Source organism: Mirounga leonina, unplaced genomic scaffold (assembly GCF_011800145.1).
Source record: "Mirounga leonina isolate KUSES-001 unplaced genomic scaffold, KU_Mleo_1.0 Mir_174, whole genome shotgun sequence".
Lineage (NCBI taxonomy): Eukaryota > Metazoa > Chordata > Mammalia > Carnivora > Phocidae > Mirounga > Mirounga leonina.
In genome coordinates this window covers 19,134,941-19,157,620 of record NW_023270451.1, presented here as the reverse complement: position 1 = coordinate 19,157,620, position 22,680 = coordinate 19,134,941, and the positions used below count along the sequence as shown (strand labels likewise).

The 22,680-nt window shown below is 43.0% G+C and overlaps 1 protein-coding gene across 1 annotated transcript in view; it reads right to left on the bottom strand.

The window, feature by feature from the left end:
• Nucleotides 1-7,435: 7,435 nt before the first annotated feature.
• The window catches only part of CDK14 (cyclin dependent kinase 14), a 548,800-nt gene continuing 533,555 nt past the window's right edge, over nucleotides 7,436-22,680 (bottom strand). Inside the window, exon 15 of the mRNA XM_035020522.1 lies at nucleotides 7,436-10,860. The gene's annotated coding sequence lies outside the window, so the exon portion shown is untranslated. The remainder of the gene's footprint in view (nucleotides 10,861-22,680) is intronic.

Sequence of the window (22,680 nt, the reverse complement as noted above, 5' to 3'; positions counted from 1 at the left end):
AGTGGCTATCCTATGCTTCTCTCACCAAAGTATATTGGGTGGGGGAGCAATAGCTTTTCACTTTCGTCCACAGATCTTCAGATCAAGAACAGTATTCGGGAGACTGTAATTGGGGATCTGCACCTACCGAGCAGCACCTGAACCCGATTGGATGATGGGCAGCTGGACCTTGAACCTGGATGGATGCCATCCAGGTGAGCTGTTTGGGGGTCTTGGGAGGGGGCGAGTGCATTTGCATGTGGGATCAATATAAATAACTTCTGGCTGGAGGGCAGATTGTTAAGGTTTTAAAACATGCCCACAATTTTTTGACTTTTTTTTTCCATTGAAAGGTGGAATCTAACTCTCCTCCCTGTAAATGTCGGCTGGCCTTAGTGACTCACTCCAGCAAAGAGAATACTAGGTCATAACAAGCAACACAGCTTCCACCCGGTTCTCTTGGTGCATGTGGTTTGGAGCCTCAAGCCACCATATAAAAAGTCCGGCTAACCTGAGCCTCATGCTTAGGAGACCTTGGAGAGAAACCACGTGAAGTTAGTGGTGCTCTGTTCTGGCTCTTTCACCTCCCAGCTGTGGCACCAGATATGTGAGTGATGAAGCTTTATTATTATTATTTTTTAAGATTTTATTTATTTGACAGAGAGAGAGATAGCGAGAACAGGAACACAAGCAGGGGGAGTGGGAGAGGGAGAAGCAGGCTTCCTGCCGAGCAGGGAGCCCGATGTGGGACTCGATCCCAGGACCCTGGGATCATGACCTGAGCCGAAGGCAGACGCTTAACGACTGAGCCACCCAGGCGCCCAAAGTGAGTGATGAAGCTTTAAAGATGACCCCAGCTAAGCCGCCATCTGACTGCAGCCTCATGAGAAATCACAAGCCAGAACCACTCAGCCGCACTGCTCCTGAACTCCTGCCCAAAGAAACTGGTGAGAGATGATAAATGACTGTTGTTTGGAGACACTAAATTTGGGGGCGATTTGTTATCCAGCAATACGTAATTGGAACAAGGAGGGCACCAGTCACATTTCATTGTCTGTGATGGGAATCCTTGGAGTTCTTTAGCGAGGTGGTATGATAGGGGTTGTGCAGACCCAGTTGTAAGTGCTGGCCAGCATCTCCAGCCTTTGTCCAGATGACTGTGTTCTCAGTTTTTCTCTCCTCTCCCCTGGTTTTCTACTTCCATTTGACACCATGTCTTAACTTCATCTGACACTAAGCTTCAAGGCCAGTCCCTATATACCTGGTGTCCTGACTTCATTAATCTCTTCTGGGCATTCACCTGGGAGTTCCCTTAATACCACCCTGAGATCAATTCCAGCACACCTGTACCTGACAAGACAGCACGTGGAAGCCCCTTCTCATCCCATCCCAGATGCTCTCTGTATTGCGGGGAAGGTGGGAGACACACACATCCAATTTCCCCATTGCGTGCAAAGAGCTGCCTGTCTGCTCCTCAGTATGGGACCAGGCTTTCCTCTAGGCTTTCCAAATGAACCTTCCGGCCAACCCAGCCACTAAGTGATAGGACCTCAGTCAGCAGTCAATGACTTCCATGCAAAGACAGCAACATTTTAGTCAAGATGCACCTGTCCTCTTGGGGTTTGTTTGCTGGCCCACAAAATGAGATGAACAAAAATAGCATGATTCTGATAATAAACTTATGAATAAATTTGAATAAATTTGGTCATGCAGTAACATGGGATGAACAGCAATGGGGATCCTTAAGTGACACTTACAGAGTACTACGTTTGGTCTGCAATCTTGGTAACAACTGAAAGCATGCAACCTCCCCTGGATGTTAATGACCAACAGCAGAAAAAAAAATGCTACTTTCTTCAGCCTACCATAAATTCTCTGATATGCTTGGCAGACAACAACAAGGCACAGAAACCGAAGGGTAATTTAGCGCCATCCCCCAGGGTGTGGCTCTCCTCTGGAGTCAGTAAGACGAGCATATCAGAACACATGTTGGAACTCTGGTATCCATATGAGGGGTACACAGATTCAGTAATGCTCCCACTACTTCACAGAATATGGGAAAGAACTGGGAATTCCATTTCTTTTTTGCTTTGTGAAGATGTAGGAAATAACTTACCGATAGGCTCCCCTCAAATTGAGTCCCTCTCAAATGATTTGCAATTTGAATAGAATCTTCAGGGGGAGAGGGTAGAGGGGAAATCTGAGACAGACGAACAGCCTGGTTAGAAGGTTATGCACCTCAGCTTCCCTCCAGGGCGGTTCACTGTCATGGCTGACCAACGGAAACCCTTGAGGAGATTTTGGAAAGTACACATGCCTAGACTGGCACCTCGGAGGCTGGGGTTCAGTAGGAATGTTTAGAAAGCTCCCTAGGGAATTTGGGCAGTCAGCCAGGTGTAGGAACCCCTGCCTCTGTGAGCTCCTGAGGACAACCGGAAATGTCCCCTCTTTGGTTTCACTTTCTCCCATAGATCCGGGCAGGGCTTTGTGTAGAGTCACACAGACTACACATGTGGTACGTTCATGTTGTTTGCAGGATTCTAAACAATTTCTTAGGAAGGTAAACTATATTCCATTCCACTCTTGTTTAATCTGTATTATCCTTTTAACTGATTTATTTAAAAAATTGTTAAATACTGGGCCTTGGTCTCTCTCATCAGTCTTGAGGATAAAGAGATTGAAAAAAGACTTGTTATTGTTATTGTTACCATTTTCAAAGTGATGTGGGGACTTGGAAGGAGGAATCGTTTTGAGGGGAGTTCTGGAATGCTTTGCAAGAGACGTTTTGAACATTAAAAGTATTAATAGGAATTTGGCTGCTAGAAAAACAGGAAAAGGCATTCTAATCCGAGGGACCAGTATCTGCAAAAGAACAGGGCCATGAGAAGGTCTGGGATATCCAGGGATCAGTGGGAAATTCAGCATGGCGCAGGTAGATGTGAGCATGGAGAGATGGGAGACGAGCTTGGAAGGAAAGGGGCCAAGAGGCAGTGGTGTGTTGGGAAACCAGCTCTTACAAAAGAAAACAGAAAGAAAAAAAAAAAAGGATCTGATTTGCACATTTTGCCCATTTTTGTGGTGTACATACTCCTATCTGATTTCAAGTTATCAGTGATTTAAGAACTGACTCACAAAATTCCTACATATTTTACCTTTGGTTTTTGTGAGCTGGTACCAGCTGGTTCCAGTACCTGATTGAGAGGAGGCCAGATCCTTTAATTCTAAGAGATAGACTAAAACCATTTTTTTTTGCCCTTTTGTCACAGTGGTTCTGCCTCACATTATAGGGCCCATTTCTATGGCTTTGGAGTAGAGTGGGTCAACAGAAATGCACAAGGAATCTGAAAACCCACCGGAACTAATTCTCAGGCTCTTATCACCCAACAGCACTGCCCTTACACCCAGGCAAGAGGGGCTCCTGTTCTGGTTCCCATTTTAAAGGGTCTGGCTCTGCAGGCAGACCACTCCCACCCCCTACTCCAGAATGAGGAATTCATGGTGTCATGCTCAACAGGAGCCTACCTCCCCCACTTCTACTCCATATATTCCACATGTCTGGGACTCTGGAATTCTCTCGGTATATGGAGTCTTCCCCCTCAAGCACCTTCCCTGAGGATAGGCACCTCGTCCCCAAGGGTTGGCCAAGGAGGGGCTGTTTGCCAAGGGTACGACAGAGTATGGATGTGGGAGCAGGGGTGTTGATACCCATGTACGTGTAGCCTCTCACTCGGGATCCACACCCCTAGAACTAGGAGTGGGAAGTGAAAAGCAGCAGAGAGGGCTTGAACCGGGTGATCTACATGCTGACACGTTTTGGAGAAGAACTTCGAGAAGTTCCGCAATTCTAAGCACAACCCTGGCCTTCCAGGCTATTATGAAGACATATTTGTCCAGGTAAGAGAACAGAATATATTTGACATTTTGTTAGTTGGATTTGTATTTTTAAATATTTAGATATAAGCTATGTGGGCCTCCATTTAGACTCTACCCTGGGCCCAGCAAATGTCAGGGGTGCTCCTTGCCTCCCCCATTACCAGGGTTGTATTCTAAGCCAAGGTAAGCAAGCTACAGACCCCGGGCAAATTGTTGCCCACTGTATGTTTTTATATAGGCTGTGAGCGAAAAATGGGTTTTCCATTTACAAATAGTGTTTAAAAAAATCAAAAGAAAAATATTTCACGATATGTGGAAATTATATGCAATTCAAACTGCAGTGCCCATGGATTGTGTGACTGGCACACAGCCAAACCCAAACCCATTCATGTGTGTATTGGGCACGGCTGCTTTCATGCCACGACAGCAGAGTAAGGAGTTGTGACAGAGGCTGTCTGGCCTGGGAAGCTGAACATACCTACTCCCTGGCTCTTACAGAAAAAGTTCGCCTACCCTACCCCTAGAGCAACAGCCAGGAGGAAGGGAAGATTCTAGCAGTTCTCGTGTAGGTCTGCTCAACAGAGTCACCTGGTGAGCTCCCCAAACAGACCAATGCCAGGGCCCCACTCTGAATATTTTAGGATGAATTGGTCTGGGTTTGGGGTGTTTTGAAGATGTCCCCATGAGTCTAACGAGAGCCAGGGCCGTGAACCACTGGGCTAAGCGAACGTAACGTGAGGATCGGAATCCCCAAATGTAAGGCAGAATCAGGTTACAGGACCTGTGCCTACTTTCCCCAAGGATCTGAGTGGATTACAGCCTTTCTCTGAGGACACAAGGTCCCCAGTTACCTGATTTGGCTGAAGGAGGAGCGAGGAAAAGGGATCATTGTTTCCCACCGTGGTATGATGTCTAAAGCCAAGTTTCATTTCTACTTCTTGAAATCCTTGAACTGCTGGTTCAAACACGCGTCCCTGGGCGAGCCCAGCATTGTGTGCATCTGTCAGGCAGGCCCGCCGTGGACTACGGTTGCACATACCTTCGCCGGGACCCCTGCTGGGTCACTTCTCAGGATCCACTCCAGTGAGCCACCCTTACCCCATCTTTGCAGCGTGCCCTCCATAATTATTGGTGGTCTCACAGGGAAGGACAAAAAAGACAACTCTATCAGAATCCCATTCTCCCCCAGCATAGCCAGCACCATGGCAGAGGCTGGCTGTGGGGCTGCAAGGCTGCTCCGAGCTATTATTGTGCCTGGCTCCCGCTCAGCAGGACTCAACGCAGACAATATAGTACACGGAGAGCATGGGGGATGAACAGTAAATACGAGGCCTTGGATTTTTTTTTAATCTTGTCAGTTTTCCCCTGATTTGTGTCCTTGATCCTAGCCCCCTCTGCCGTATAAGCTTCTCAGAGCTAATGCCCATAACGCCACCACCCACTGGTAGCAGCAGGCTGCTGGGCCACTGTGGGGTCCTCATTGCGGGGACTGACAATGCCCGCCATTATGCAGCGACCGGACGTGTTAACCCAGTGGCACAGGGTTGCTCCAACACCTTCCCCTCTGCTTTCTCTCCACTCTGGGGGCCAACGGCAACTCTGCGAGTGCCGCCCGCCCGACTCTAACCGCTCGTCTCAGCCAGCGCCCGGCACATCCTCCAACCCGGCCGAGCTGCAACAGCTCTGCGGAAAAAGCAGCGGACGCTGGGCAATTACGGAGCCCACAGGGGACTGTCATCTCGACGGCCACATTTAAAACGTTCAAGATGTTCCTCAAAGCTAATTCTTTGGCGTCTTGTAGAGGCCAGCCCTCTTCCCCCTTCTGTCTTTCATCAGGAGCTCAGAGGATTAAACGGCGCAGGGAGGCTCCAGCGCGGGAGCGCGAGTGATCTCGACGTGCGCATGCGCGCCGCGGGAGCGCGAGTGATCTCGACGTGCGCACGCGCGCCGCGTGGCCGGTGGAAGCAGGACAGTGGCCACGCCCCGAAACTACTCCCGGAAAGCGATTACTCTTTCGGCGCTTCTCTAACTCCACGCGGTCTCCGGGGTGATTTCTGGCTCCCGTCGAACTGAGAAAGTTGCCTCGTGTCTCACTGTCTCTGCCTTGGCTACCACGAAGTCCGCCTTTACAGTCTCCTGTCTCCGAAGCCACTGGTGGCGGCAGGGCCACGCAAAGCGCACGTGTCCTTGGCACAGATGACGGGCTGCTGTGGGGGGAACAGCAGGGCCAGGCGGGGAGCAGAAGCCGCGAGGCTCGCCCGAGCTGTTGTGGAACGGGATATGCGTTGGCTGAGAACACGGACATTTGGTTTTGTGAGAAGGTTAAGCTTGAGAAAGGCTTAGAAACTCTGAAATCTGTGACAATGTTAAGCTTGGGGAGGGCTCACAAACTCAGTTGTGGGAGAGGAGCAAGGGAAGGATAACCTGAGGTACCGCGGCTGGTGAGTGAGGGTCTTCCCAGGGGAAAGCCAGGCGTCCTGAGTCATCCGAACGCGTTTTTGCCTTCAAGGGTAAGCGTTTTTAAAAAAGATTTGTTTCTCTATTTGAGAGAGAGTGTGAGACAGCGCATGAGTGGGAGGAGCAGAGCGAGAGCAGAGGGAGAAAGAATTTCAAGCAGACTCCCCGCTGAGCACAGAGCCTGACACGGGGCTCGAGCTCACGACCCTGAGATCATGACCTGAGCTGAAATCAAGAGTCAGACACTCAACTGACTGAGCCACCCAGGTGCCCCTTCAAGGGCAAGCATTTTAAAATCACCAAATAGCATTATCTATAAATTGATAACTGTACCCGGCACGAACACTATTAGCAATTTATGAAATCATGGGGGAGAGGGGATGGGCGTTGTTTGCAGTTGTGAAGCTGACAGGTCCGACCAGGAGGAGGAGGTGATGACAGAAATGTGACTGGCTTTCCGAGGTGGCCCTGTCAATCCAAGTGCAGGCGCCCACTAGGTGGTGTTCGGGGAAGTACGCTCAGCTCAGGGAAGGATGCTTCTGGCAGAATGTGGGCATGCTGAGCTGAAGCTTTGATTTGTATTGAGGGGAGGGTAACCTACTCACCTCATCTTAGAATATGTACAAGATAATTAAGAAAGAGACAATAAAAGATAAGTAGGATTGTCATTAAACAAACCCAGATCGGTTCAGATGCATGCAACGTGTGGTGGATGTCATTAAGGAGCTGGTGGAATTGTGAACAATTCCAAGAAAACGCAGACTTGTTCTATGTAGCCTCTACCCCTTTACCCAAATCTGACAAAGCATATCAAAAAAGGGAGGGCTTGGGGCGCCTGGCTGGCTCAGTGGGTAGAGCATGCAACTCATGGTCTCAGGGATGTAGGTTCCAGCCCCACGTTGGATGTAGAGATTACTTAAAAAAATAAAAGCTTTTAAAAAAAGTGTGTGAGGGGAGGTTTTAACAGACTCCTGGAACATTCCAGCTAACTCATTCCTTCCCACATCCAAGGGCCTTACCTGTTTGCTTTATTTCACTCCAAAAATGACTGTGCCTAAGAGTTTTTAAGACAATGTTTGACACTCTCTGGTGTTACTGGGCACCAAGAAGATGTACCAAGAAAATGTACAGAGATTCTGCTATACTTTATTCCATATCATGTTACAAGAAAACAACAGTGACAGCTGACAAACCATTACATCTTTCATAATACAGACAAATTACACTTGGTAACAAATATGCAACATGTATTATTCCATTCTCCTTACTATGTTTCATTTTGGAGTATAATAGTTTTCTGAATGATGCTAACACATTTCTTAGGTACCGACCCTCTGCTAGAAAGTACACATCTTAGTGTATCATACAAAAAAAAAAAAAAAAAAAAGATAAAAAAAAATCCACTCCCAACTAGAGAATGTAGATTTTGTATGTGCCTCTAAAATATGCTGCTGTAGGAAGGGGAATGAAAATAGGAGATTGCTTATTTTACTTGAGACCTTTTTGTTATTGTTGTTTTTGGTATATGAGAAAATTGCAAGGCAGTAACATACGTGGTTTCCTCTGCCTACAAGCCAGTAAGAGAGATAGAAGTTATGTGCAATTATGCAGCATATTCCTATGTATAGGGGGGCAGGGAAAAATCTACCCCAGTATGTACAGCCTAAACATCCTCTTATGTAACAAAGATTACAAAACCAGTAAGTACTATTCACAGATGAGTATTTTATATAGACACATAACCTAGGGTATTAATTACACTGGCTTTCATGTACACACTGAGGGAAAGATACCAAGAGGTCTTGCTTTCTCTGCAAACCTGGAGGCTCCCCTGGAAACTTCTCTTACCACTCTTGGGAGGTAGAAATAGCTTCTCACCCTTTTTTCAGTGGATGGACAGCCACCCCTGCCTTATGTCCCCTGTTTTGTTTTTGTTTTTCCTTTGAGCACTGCAAAGACATTTTTTCACGTCTTATGTATCCTGCATCTTTAAGTCAACCAAACTGTTCCTTTAAGAAAATGGCAACGTCCCAAAGTTTCTTTCAGAATCCTGTGCGGGCACTGATGTTCCACTGATACCATCACCACGCTAATGAGTTCCTAATATTCCAGCTGTATGAATTCAGGCTAGTCCTTCATATAAAAATAATCTCACAAAACATTCCAGTGCCTTCTCAATAGAATAATAAATCTGCTAATGAACACATTCTGTAATGATTTTCATGGCTGCCCTCCGTGGGAGGGGGTGGGGGGAGAGGAGGTGGGAAGACGGATTGCCAATAGGAGAGGAGAGGGGAGAGAGACAAACCCAACTTTGGATTTCCTGTACTGAGGACAAGACTGGGGAGCTACAAACCTCCTAAATGAGACCTTCTGAGACACATGTCTGTGTAAAAACCAGATTTCCCTCCACGGTAGCATTATGTTTCTTCTCCCGAGAGAAGCTGCCTATGACAGGGGCAGATATCTCTGAATGACACTAACATTCCTAATCGAAGTCTCTTAATATTAAATATTTTCATATGTTCAACTTAGAAAGCTTATTAAATAGCAAGATTTAATCATCAGCTGCTCTTGGTTTAAAGTTAGTAAAATACAAAAGTTATGCCTCTCCCCCAAAGAAATAATTCAAAACCAATCACAGGCAAGGCTGTTCTTGATTGTATGTAAAATTTTCTCTCCCTATTTATGTTAAGGAATCCTAATTTAAGCACACATTAAAATACCACTAAAGACTTCCAGTGGGTTGGAATGTCCAGAGAAGAATGGGAAAGACTTCTAGGTAGCAAACAGTAAACACTCTAGCCTTGGGTAACTTTTGCTCTCTTTAAAATCAATTAGTGAGTAATTCTTTGCTTTGCACCTAGAAGCGTTCAATGAATGCTACTTCTGAATAGGATGGATTGTGACCTTGACATATTTATTCATGCCCCACTCCAGGGAAGGTGCCCTTTTAATGCTTAGAAGTTCTGGGTCCAATTTCCTAGGAATACTGGCTTTGACCAGAAAGAAGCTTTTCCCTCACGGGACTTTCAGAGAATGCCTTTGCCAACTGGCTCATAATTCCTAGTCTTGATCCTAAAAAGTGCGATGCATTTCAAGTTCTCAATCTCTCCTTCTTTCTGACCAACAGGAAAATGTAAAACAACGTACATGAAAAGTATTTCCACCGGAACTGGTGTTCTGAGGGGCTAGGTTTCATGCTTTAGATGAAGTTCCATAACTGCCCCGTTGGCCTCAGTATTATTTGGGGTTGTGCAGCGAGGCCGACCCCACTGGGAGAAGGCCTGCATCAGGCAGCTCGCCCTCCCCATCAAAGCACAGCGCGTGCCCAGTCCACTTTTCCCTCCTTGTCACATAAGCGCCTTCATCCTCTGAGGCCCCTCATCTTCTTAATAAGGGAAGCTGGGCCTTTCTTTTTCCCTTGCCATCTTGAAAGCAAGACTCCTGCATTATTTCTACAACCTGCGTTCAAACAGTTTTTCCAGGAGACTGGTTAAAGTTAAGGTCCCCAATGATGTCTTCCAATCAGCTTGGAATGTTTTAAAATTTATAATGTAAAGGTGCTTTGGTGTAAATGAGCAAATTTTTAACTCTGGATAACTCTGTAATTTGCTTTTTAAAATGGTAACTAGACAAGATGGCTTTTGGGACTCATCCAGCAGATACAATTCTTTTGCACCCAAGTTGTAAGCATTCTGTTCCTCATTCTTTTCTCCTCCACTTAGAAAATGCTCCTGAAGCATAACAGAGTGGATGGAAAATACAAGATGTTGACAAGACCCAGAAAACATGTAAAAAGTCACCTCAATTTCCAGAGGTTGAAAAGTAAGCAATTTATCCCTGTCTTTGTTCTTAATGCTTGAGATTTGTTTCTTTACTTCCAACCTGCTTGCAAAACAGTCATGCTATGTGGCTTGAAAATGCTAAGCAGATTCCAATATCCTATGTACATGTGCAGTTATTTCCAAGAAAAAAGCCACATTTGCAGATGTCCTCAAAAGGTAAGCGACAAGTGGGGCCCCACAGCTAGGGACCAAGTTGTCAAGTCAGCCTGAGAACAGGGGTTTGCTTTAGCTAAAAATTTCCTTCCTGGGGGTTGCAAAATGCACACTGCTCTTAAAGAAAACACACATTGTTTTATGCCACTATGTGGCTTTCAAGTACAGACATTACTGAAGAAGTGTGAACACCAAATGTGTTGTCTTAATGTATTTAAGACATGGCTGGTGAAAGCATAAAAACCTTTACAGAGACGCTGCACTGCAGAGGGAAATCAAACAAAATCAAACACAAAAGACTGAAAAGAATACATGCCATGTATCAGTAAGCAAAGCTTAATCTTCACATAGTTCTTGGAAATCACAAGGTATCCAAATGCGTGCAAGGTTTTAAATAAATTGCAGAGAAAACAGGGTCTTGCCAGCTTCAATTTTCTTGTGAGTGAAATCCACCACAGGGAGGGGAAGGAAACTGAGCCGTCATTCCCTTCGTATTATTGGCCACTTCATTAATGGTTTTTTTTCTTCCCAGAATGATGACAACTTAATCCTGGAAGGAGGAAAAGAGAAAATTGCTATATGTAAAAAAAAAAAAAACAAAAAGAAAAACAAAAACACCAAAAAAACCCAAAACCAAAACCAAACAACTTACATCATTCATTTTTTTTCTAAATTACACGAGACATCAAAATTGGTCAGGCCAAAAGTAAGTCTATCCATTTTCTCGGCAGCCACCTCGAGCGCACTTATGGGAGGCAGAGGGGTCTCCTTCACCAAAACAGTTCTCGTACCATGATAAGCAAATGTTCTGACTCCATTTTCTCCCCTTAAAATAATTTAACTCCATGAATTTAAATGATCTAACCTCTTCTTGGATTATTTAGAGGAAAAGAAAGTCAGCAAATTTCCTTCCCCGAATCATTAGTAGGAATAACTGGTCTTAATTAAGTGCCTGTAGCATCATACAGACCATTAAAAGGACATATCCTCGTGTTCATTTTTATGGGCATGAAATAGAAAAAGGGATCACATACATGCTTTATAAAAAGCCCGGCTGTATATAATTCCTTGGTTGCCTATTATCAGACCTAGTTTCAGCAGAGTGAAAATTGGCCAGCATGACCTGAATTGCCAGCCTCGTGTCCTGCATACAGCTGTGCATTTCCAATTTAACCAGTGCCTGCTTAAACTTGGTAACTACTTCCCTGTGAGCGGGTCAAGGGGAAAGAAGGAATGTTCTCTCGCTTCCTCTCCACATTTCTGTTTGGTCCTTAAGCATTTTCATTGAGTCCTTAGGATGGGAAAGTAATGTCTTGCCAGGAAGGCTGAAAAGAAACACTCCCAGGATCAAGTCACACAGCCCAGAGGCTCCAGGCCCAGAAAGAACTCCTCATTTCCATTTAAAGCTCAAGGTCACTGAGGCCTGCTTAGGCCTGTTTGTTCCCGTCTACACTGCTACACTGTCATCTTCCCAAGCAGGGAAGGAAACTTGACCTTTTGTTGAGACACAGCTGTCCCACTGCTGGTCACGCAGGCTCTCGTGCCAAGAACTTTACTACTACCTTGACCAAGAAAGCAAAAAGTTCCAGCTTACTGTTAAGAACAGCATCCTCCCTTCTCTCGACTCATTTCCTCTGCTTAATAGGATGATTTTTTGGAAGGTTAACCTTCCATCCTTTCTTTTTCACTGAGGTGAAATTCACAGAACCTAAAATTAACCATTGCAAGGCATATAATTTAGTGGCATTTAGGATATTCACAATGTTCTCCAAACATCCCCTCTGTCTAGTTCCAGAACATTTTTGCTACCCCCAAAGGAGATCCTATACCCTTGAAGCAGTCACTCCCATTCTCCTCTTGCTGCAGCTCCCTGGCATCCACCAATCTGCTTTCTGTCTCTATGTATTTACCTATTCTGGATATTTCATACGAACAGAATCATACAATATGTGACCTGTTGTGTCTGGCTTCTTTCACTTAGCGTAACGTTCATCCATGTTGTAGCATGTATCAGAACTTCATCCCTTGTTATGGCCAATGGATGTACCACGTTTTGTTTATCCATTCATGAGTTGATGTATATCTGGATTGTTTTCACCTTTTTGCTATTATGAATAGTGCTGCTATGAACATTCATGTGCAAGTATTTAAATACCTGTTTTCCAATTCTTTTGGGTAAATACCGAGGAGTGGAATTGCTGGGCCATATGGCAATTTTATGTTTAACTTTTGGAGAACTGGCAAACTATTTTCCACAGTGGCTGCCCCATTTTATATTACCACCAGCGATACACAAAGGTTCCAATTTCTCCACAACACCCTTGCCAATATTTGTTATTTTCTGGTTTTTTTTTTTTTTTTTTTTTTTTTTGGGATTACAGACATCCTAGCGGGGTGAACTGGTATCTCATTGTGGTTTTGATTTGCAATAACCTAATGATTAGTTAGGCTGAGCACCTTTTCATGTGCTTGTTGGCCATCTGTATATCTTCTTTGGAGAAATATATTCCAAGTCCTTTGCCTGCTTTTAAATGGGGTTGTTGGTCTTTTTGTTGTTGAGTTGTAGGACTTTTTATATATTTTGGATATCAATCCCTTGATCTGAAAATATTTACTCCCATTTTGTGGACTGTCTCTTCACTCTGTTGATAATGTTCTTTGATGCACATTTTAATTAGGATAAAGTCCAATTTATCCATTTTTTTTTCTTTTGTTGCTTATGGTTTTGGTGTCATATCTAAAAATCCATTGTCAAACTTAAGGTTATGAAGATTTACATTTTCTTCTAAGAGTTTTATAGTTTTAATTCTTACATTTAGATCTTCAATCCATTTTGAGTTAATTTTTGTATGTGGTATGAGATAGAGGTAACATTCCATTCTTAAGAGTTCTCTGTCCTCAGTGACTGAGACAAAAAGCCCTTACCTTAAGTTTCTGGGAGAGGCTGGGGGTGGAGGGAGAAGCCTCGGTGGAAGCTCTTTGTTATCACTAAGTCCAAACTCCTCAGATATTATCTCAAATACTTGCTGCTTGTGGCGCACTTGGCCAGCCCTCACCCCTGCCAGGCTGCCCAGATCTCTTCTTAAACAAATGACCACCCTAGCAAAAATAACTAAGGAGACCAACTGCCTTAGCCCCCGTTCTCCCAGGGAAATGAAGTAAATCCATCTTGTGCTCTACCTGTGGCTCCCATGTAATCATGCATTCTGGCTTCTGCACTGACATCTTTCCTGAGGCCCATGACATCAAAGACAGAGAGCACTTGTCCCTGCAACATTTCAAACACTCCTGTCCACATGCATCTTCAGCTAGTCCCCAAGCCTGCTACCAAACCTGACATTTTTATTAAGCAGATGAAAAAATGCTCTTTCTCTTCCATGTTGCTTAAACAGAGACTGAAGCTCTTCCAGGAAGCCTGCCCACCCACCCTGGACAAATGGAAGAGCTGTGGGTTTGCCCTGATATATGCTTACCTAGGCATGAGTTCCTACCGCCACACAGAAATGACATATAGTTGACCCTTGAACAATGCAGGGATTGGGGCACTGGCCTCTTGCACAGTTGAAAATCTGCATAGAACTTTTGACTCCCAAAAACTTGACTACTAATGGCCTACCGTTGACTGGAAGATTTACTGGTAACACGAACAGCTGGTTAACATATATTTTATATATGTATCATGTACTGTATTCCTACAATACAGTCAGCTAGAACAAAGAAAACATTATTAAGAAAATCATAAGGGAAAATACATTTATAGTACTGTTCTTTATTTATCAAAAAACTCAGCATGTAAGTATAGACTTGGGTCGTTGGAACCCGTGTTGTTCAAGGGCCGACTGTAGTCATGACCTGGCTCTCCTCCATTCTACCACTTTTTTTTTTCTTTAATTTTTTTTTTTTTTTAAGATTTTATTTATTTGCGAGAGAGAGAATGAGAGACAGAGAGCATGAGAGGGAGGAGGGTCAGAGGGAGAAGCAGACTCCCCGCTGAGCAGGGAGCCCGATGCGAGACTCGATCCCAGGACTCTGGGATCATGACCTGAGCCGAAGGCAGTCGCTTAACCAACTGAGCCACCCAGGCGCCCTCCATTCTACCACTTTAATCCACAGAACGCAGACCTGCCCAGGCTGACCTCCTGAACGAGTGACTTCAAATGTCCCTCCTGTGTGGGGACATTTCCTGTGAGGGAGCAAGTAAGGAGGCAGGTGGCATCATTATGTTCTTGATTAAACCTGGTTTTGTTGACTGTTGTGTCCCTAGAGCATAGCCAAGCCCCTGCTCAGATACTCAGGAAACCCCTGCTGAATGAATAGAAAGGAAGAAGGAGGAATCTGAACATTTGGGAGTGGAGTATGTTTTTAGAAGTAGGGTTCCCTCATGGCACATTGACAGAGGGCAAGTGCCATGCCTGTGCTCTTGCTGAAAGACCACCGTGCTGGGGGCAGAGCCGGCCATCCACATACACACCACGAGCCAAGAAAGGTGGGTAGAATTAACACCTTCCTGTGCGCCAAGCTTTTTTTTTTTTTTTTTTAACCTCATGACATTCTATTTGAATGATGTGATTTTCAGGGTATCTGATTTGACATAATAATAAACGATGTTGTCACCATAATCTGTGGCATGTCACTATCCTGTTGGGTTGATTTAAACTTTTTTTTTTTTAGCCATTGATGGTGTTTGTCTTTGCCTTCTTTAAGTGTAATCTCTAGAAGAATAGTATGTACCTAACCGAAGGCATAAGCAGGAATTGGATAATAAAGCATAATGCATAATAATAGTAATTGGATAATAAACGGTGAACACGGTGATTATGGATAAGTCCTTTACTTAGGTTTGGGCTCAGACATTTAATGGAAGGAGCCAGGAATAAAAAAGAAGGGAGGTGCCAATGAGAGGTAGCCTCTTTCCCATCTATATGAGATGACTCTATAGCCCAAATTGTGCCAGGTACTCTGCCTAACACTGTTCATCAGCAGCACGGGATGCCCCTTCCCCCTCCTTGGGCAGCCTCAGCATTAGTTTCAATTTTCAAGGACTACATGTAAGGTAGGTCAGTTTACTGCTAGAAAAATTCCTTAAGATCTAAATGTAATCATACGTTTGATGTGTGGGGAGGTGGGTAGAAGGAGGGAGGGGATACAACATTCCCAGGGAAGCAAAATATAATAGCAATGTATGTCCTTCCCTTACATTTAATTGATTATTAAAATAGACCACATATACAATACAAATGAACAGTGAATATGACCATAAGCTCAACTAAGTATGCATCAACTCATAGGTACATATATCATCAGATTAACGGATGCCATTTTTATCTTGCTTTCTGCTCTTACAATGTTCTTTCCCTAGAAACGAATGTTTTAAAGAAATTGGATTTTATTGATAAAATCCTTATTCAGAAATATCTACATAGAGCTTCTCAGCTATAAATATTAATTAATTGGATCGCTGGTACCCATAATGCAACTTTGTTCTGACCCATGTGCCCTCTGAACTAGATATTTTTTGGATTCAATTTTCTTAAAACCAACTGTCAGCATCACGTGATGGAGGAGATGAAAAATGAAAATGAGCAGTCCCGCTGTGCAGGTGGGTGACCTGTGGGAGAGAGTCTGCCTGGTAGGATTTTTACACCAACCATCAGACACAGACCAATTGATTAGATCATCTCATACCCGCCACCAACTAGGCTCAAGAGACTAATTAGAGAGAGTACTGCCTGCGCAGGCACCCCATTGACACCTAATTTGCTCAGCCAAAGCCTTTGGGGAAAATGTATTATCTCTGCAGCTGCACTTCATGCATTTCTGATTTGAGGCATAAGCAAGGAGTGCTTCATCACTCTTTTGAGCAAACTGAATGTAGAAGCCCTTAAGTGCTAAATGCAAGCAAACAGACCCAAATTAAAAACGGACCTGGCTCTTTCTAATTCCCTCTGTGCTCCCCATTAAATCTCTGTGTGTACATACACACCCCCCCACACACACACACGTGCAGTTTACACGCTGGCGGGACCATGCCGCTGAGGACCCCAGCTCAGGGTGCTGCCAATGCGATCAGATGGCCTTTCTTTCACTAGCCTATTTACCCACTCTAAGGTTTTGTGCTTGTTTTATTTTTTTATTTTATTTTTTCCCCCTGCTGCATTGCCCCTCTGCGAAGTATCTTTTTTTCTTTTCCCCCTACAGGAAGACTCTGGCCCATTTTCTTCCCCTCTAAGCCTCACTGGAAAGAAGTGATTATTTTGGTTCCAAATTAAAACAACTGTAGGTTTTCCTTTCATCACCTAAATTGTGAACAGGATATTCACCAGGATGTATGTGAGGCTATAGGGTAATCCGCTCATTTCTGTTTGAGAGACTCTTTGTTAAGATGCCTCATAGAGAAGGAAGAATTATTAAAATTTGACAGAGAGAAAGCTGCCTCACAATAGCAAAGACAGTATAGAATTATAAAATCTTGAAGTTATCTTTGAGAAAAACAACAGATAGCATTTGACCAAGTTCAGTTTTTATCTGTTTCTTATCTAAAATAAAACCAATTCCAATCTTCTTTTCAAATGCAGAATCCAAACCACTGGTAAATATGGAGTCATTTCAAGATAGATATGCAATTAATGACATGCTTTAAAAAAAGGGAATAAAAATTAAACATTCAGTCAGTATGGAAAAATTAGGTTATCTTTATGCCAAATCTAGTGGCCGTGAGGAATGAATTTCTGTCATGCTGGAATCGAAGTCAAAAACAAAACAGGCCTGCAAAGGCGGTGTTGTAGAGTGGACTTACTGATTTTATGCTTCTAGTCACACGTCAGATGAATTATTTTACCCACATGTTCTGGTAAATTACAATTCTGCTTTGTAATTTTCACATTTATCTTATTCTTAAGAATTCAGTGAAGATCTTTTTGGATCATTTTAGCTGTCTACTTTTAAACCAGCATTCAAAATTAGCCTAAATTGGCAAAGTCAAAGGATTCCAGTGGCCATCAGAGTGAATAGCTTTCTGAAGGTATATAGAAGTGGCTTGAGGAGAGATGTTTGAGAACAGTTAGAAAATCAGGGCCTTAACTAACACATATAACTGTCTACAGAATTTATTCTGATATTGTGGAAAACAAAGCCCAGAATTCTTCCCCTCCCCAAGCACCATATTAATAAGATTTCACATGGAAAATATCCAGGAAAAAAAACCCCAAACTACTAGGCTGTGCCACTTTGAGTTTGATATTGCTTAAAATACTAAGAAAAACAACGAACTTAATCTTTAGTACTTAATGCATCTTTAAGGAGTGTTCACTACTTACAGAAAATTAACTCCAGAAATAAGGTTGCTAAATCCTAAAGCAACTGAGCAAGTACAGATCTCTCAGAAGTAAAAATATGTATAAATACAAGTACATACATATATGGTGCATATACTCATTTGTACATGAAGAACACATATACTCAAATTTTATACTGTAGATTTTATATAAATATCAGACTCAAAATGATAAGTTTTAATCTTTATACTGATTCAAAAAATCTGGGGACAGCTTAATTTCTTCATTTTTTTTAAAGTGAGTTATGTTATGATTTGGCTAGAAATACAGGTTTTCTTTTAGAACATCTGAAATCAGTGTTTTCTAGTTACTTTGACGTTGTATTGAAGCTTCTTGAAGGAAGTAGAAAATTAGTCAAACCTACTTCTGTAACTTATTTCTGACTTATGATAATCATGTTTCTTCCTCACCATCCCCCACCCCCCAGAAGAGAACACATCTTTGAGACTAGCAAGAGAATATTAATTAAAATGAATGCAGGGATAGACAGGCTTGGTTTTAAGCTTAACAGAAGGTCCATCATTCAAAATAGCTCAAATCCTTTAAGTTGAAAGCCGTTTGGTAACATCCATATGGATGCACAATGCACTAATTGCAGTGACTTTGCACATTTTAAGCTTCATGCCAAAGTGGAGATTTTAATTAAAATTTTTAGGCAAAGCTGTAAGTTTAACATTTCAAAACAAAGCATTTCTCACACAAACGGACTTAACATATCATTTCAATAATCATCATTATCAGTGAACATTTCTTGAAATCCTCATTAAAGACCAGGCATTGTATGATATATAATTAGTGGTAATTGAAAAGAACGCTGTATTTTCATGGTGTGACTGTTTATTAAATCAGATTTATGTAAAGGACTAGTCATATTTTAGACCCATGTGGATGGCAATTCTGGGAGTATATCCCATCTCAGTGAGGGCCAAGGGAAGCGTAGGGAGACAATAAAGTACGGATCTAGGTCTTGTAAGAACATCCAAGACACAGGCCATCTTCTACATACACACACACACACAAATACATATACTGTGAGGTTTGAAATAGCTTGTTCAAATAGTTTCAATGACAAAGTTAAGAATAGCAAAGCCTTTACCAAATGAGACTTACTCTTTTCAAGGATTTCATATTGGAAGCTTTATTTGCTCAGCATACCTTTATAACAGACTGGCTGCCAAGTGGGATAAGTTAATTAAACAGGATTCTGACTCTTTAACCTTCCTTATATATTACAGTCCTACTAACCTATATTTAAATAAACCAAATACAAAGCTATGTAACCTAGCAGTGTGTGAATTTTTCACAACTTAAAACGAACACACGCAAATATCATAAAACCACTTCTAAGTATTTAGCAGTCAGAGAAACACAAGGGTTCATGTCTGACTTTAATTAAAAGATCTGAGAGGAGATCCGAGACTTCATTTTGGGTGGATTTTTTTTTCTTCCAAATTAAAACTTGTCTAGTATTATTGTCCAAAGTGTTGAAGCAGAAGTTTCCATGCTAAGGGTTTTGAATTCAATATAATATCATCACCTACAAAGTCATCCTGTCCCGCGAACCATCGTATTGCAGAACTCCGCAAAGCTAAGACACAAATTTCTGTGGTCAAAGTTAGATTACAAATGGCTGGCACATAAAGAATGGTGTCAGCATAAACCAGAAGTCAGGTTGGTTCATGAGAGAGATTTAAAGCCATTTGAGAGATTCTGAGCCACCAAGTCAGGGCAGCGCGTATGCAAGAGACAGAAAGACAGCTGTATGGGAGCTGAAGAGGTGTACAGTACCGTATGTGCTGTCTGTTTGCCTACATGCTTCCTCTTGCCTTGGTTTGGCCACATGCTGTGTCTTGGAATGAACTGTTTCTTGTACACTTCTCCTAGATCTTAGCACACTTTGCTCTGTCATCCAAAATTCTACATCGTCAACCCTTTCTTTCATCAATCTTCTTTCACCTGTAAGCAATGCTAGTATTTTTATAGTGTTTCTACTGCTTTCGTGAGCGCTCTGTGCTCTACACTGAATGTTTGTATGCCCCCCAAATTCTTATGTTGAAACCTAATCCCCAATGTGATGGTATTTCCAGGTGGAGTCTTTGGGAGGTGATTAGATCACGAGGGTGGGACTCACATGAATGGGATTAGTGCCCTTACTAAAGAGACCCCAGAGAGCTCTCTCACCCCTTCATCATGTGAAGACACGGAAGGAAGAGGAAGAGGGCCCTCATCAGACATGAATCTGCTGGTGCCTTGCTCTTGGACTTCCGGCATCCAAAACTGTGAGAAATAAATTTCTGTTGTTTATAGAGCCACCATTCTGTGGTATTATGTTATAGCGGCCTGAACAGATGGAAACATTATGGTTACCAGGTTGAATACATTTTGAGCTGTCTGCCTCTTACTCTATTTTTCCCCATAAACCATAGAATTTTTACAGGAGTATTCTGCTGAACACAGGGAGGAAAATGGAAATCATATCTAGCAGTAACATCTATTCTTGGTGGGCGCATTCTGACACCATCACAGAACGACACATTTGTTACCATAGCGCATTCCCCCCCACCCCAGGCAGGTCCGACAAGGGCATACTGGGGGACACAGATGCTGGACAACCAGCTCACCTTCCACCAACTCCTTTCCATGTAGCAGCCCCACCATGTGAACAATGCCAATGAACAACTTGCCGGCAAAGACCAAGGACAAATCACTAAGTGTTGAGTCATGGAAACTATCTACACATAAAGTCAATGGATACACATCTCCACAAAATTACAATTAAAGCATTTTGATACTAGTTACACTGCTATAACAAGTTACTGTATCTTTTTTTAAAAAAGATTTTATTTTTAAATAATCTCCACCCCAACGTTGGGCTTGAACTCACAACCCCGAGATCAAGAGTTGCATGCTCCACTGAATGAGCCCGCCAGGCGCCCCACAAGTTACTATATCTAATCGCCAAGATGAGTTCTGAGAGATAGAATTATGGAACACATGTCATGAGAAGTAAATACTAGCATTTTGTGCTCAGGTAGCATTTTCTCTCATTCAAAGTGTATTTCCATTTATTTGCTCATTAAATGAAAGTGCCTAAAAAAATAGGACCACGATGGTAAGATATAAATAATAGATTTTATAAAACGGAGTGTTTTGTTGTTGCTGTTTGTTTTTTTTAAAGTTCTACTCCTTGAATCACTGGTTCAATGTCTTCTGGCACAACGGCAGCAGGAGGTCTGTTCCAGGTTTAAATACCCACTAGGGGAATCACAGCCTTTCTAGGAACCAGGGGGACCAACTGTCCCGGTTTGCCAGGACTGAGGGGGTTTCCAGGATGGAGGACTCTCAGTTTTAAAACTGGGACAAATGAGAATGAGTCGGTCACCCTCAAAGAGATAAAAGGGTTCACAAGTTGTTACTTCCAACATTATTATAACAACAGAGCCAGCGAGCTCGGCACTTTACTACACGAACTAAGACTTGCTGACGCTCTAGTCTCAAAATGCGTGTCACCAAGTGTTGCAAATGCTAAACCCTGAGAGTAAGCAAAAGAGCTGTTGGAAAGAGGGTGGGATCTGAGCCTGCCAAGGATCTCAGCAGCCAAGGGATTTTTCACCTCTCCTTAACTCTGAGTTTTAGATCTTCTTCTCTAAGTTCTTTTTATTGAAGCCATGGTCGATTCCATTCTGCTCTAATGAGGTTGTTGAATTCAAGACCATCAGCTTATTCCTCACAATTCTCAGTGGCACTTTCAATAAATCCATCTATTTAAAGTCACACATGTCTGTGCGGGCGGCAGGGAGGAGGTGGCTACGACTGCCACTCTCACAGGATGAGACGTGCAAATGTCGCCCAACTCTCTGCTGCACGGGACACCCCTTCCCCGCCCCCTTATCAATCACCATGCGCCAGAAAGATGCCTTAGGTACTCATTAAATAGTTTGTTCACTTGCGTCTTTATATTTGCCTGCGCATTTAAAAGGAAAAGGAAAAACAAACATGCACTAACGCCTAGCTTCACTGCTCTGCTGTCCTTTCCAACTCAGACATGATTTGCTGTTTTTGATTAGCACACGACCTCAGACAGACTTTCAAACTGCAGCATCTGGAGATCTGAAATACTGTCGAATCTTTTAAAGAGCAACTGCAATAAATCAGAAAACATCATCACCACGCTCCTGCCTTGATTCACTGTGGTCGCACGACGTGGACTAGGAGGTTCGGCTCATTAAAAATGTGAAGGCTGTAATATCTGATGAATAAGACACTCACATCAACACAATTGGTTTCCTCCTGGTATAAAACAATGAAAGTGCCAACAGCTCAGTGGTTGAGCAGCAGAGCAAAGAACAGCGCTTGCAGGCCTGGGGTCAGTGTCTCCCTTCCACTGGCAAAAGAGCTGGAGACCACAGTGATGTCAGCCAGTGCATACCAGGCTCGTGGGATTAGGGATGCTTCGTGCTTTTGTAGTGTCCACTTGCAGCAGACTAAAACAAAAGCACCAAGAGTGTTACGGGAGTTGAGCTCTTATAGTGGGAGGCGAGGCAATACCTTTTTGCCTTGCCCCCCAAACCAGAATCCCACACACAATGTGGTTAAGTCAGGAATGTGACATCTTCTCTTCCACACCTGTGAGCCAGAGCACATCCCAGAAAGATCTTATTTCCTCTTCACACAAATGCTAAAGAACAAAGTCATGCCTTGTCTGGGTTATGTTGTTTGTTTTCCAGTCTGCTGGCATTAAAATTGTACCCTAAAGCACCTATCACGTCTCATGATGCTCTGTTAAGTCCTTTCAAAAGTCCTGACTTTGAACACTGGGGCCATTTGGAAGAAAAAAAAAAAAAAACCCACAAAAAACAGATTGAGTGACTTAGTTGCTTCATGTTATCATGGGGGAAAATCACTCCAGCTCCATTTTAAACATAATTAAATAGAATGTACATTGTCTGAAGTTTACAAATGTGGGGAAAAAAACAAACCCAGCCTCATCAGCTTCAATAAGCTGTTTTGGTTTTGTTCCTTTTGCAATTCTTCGA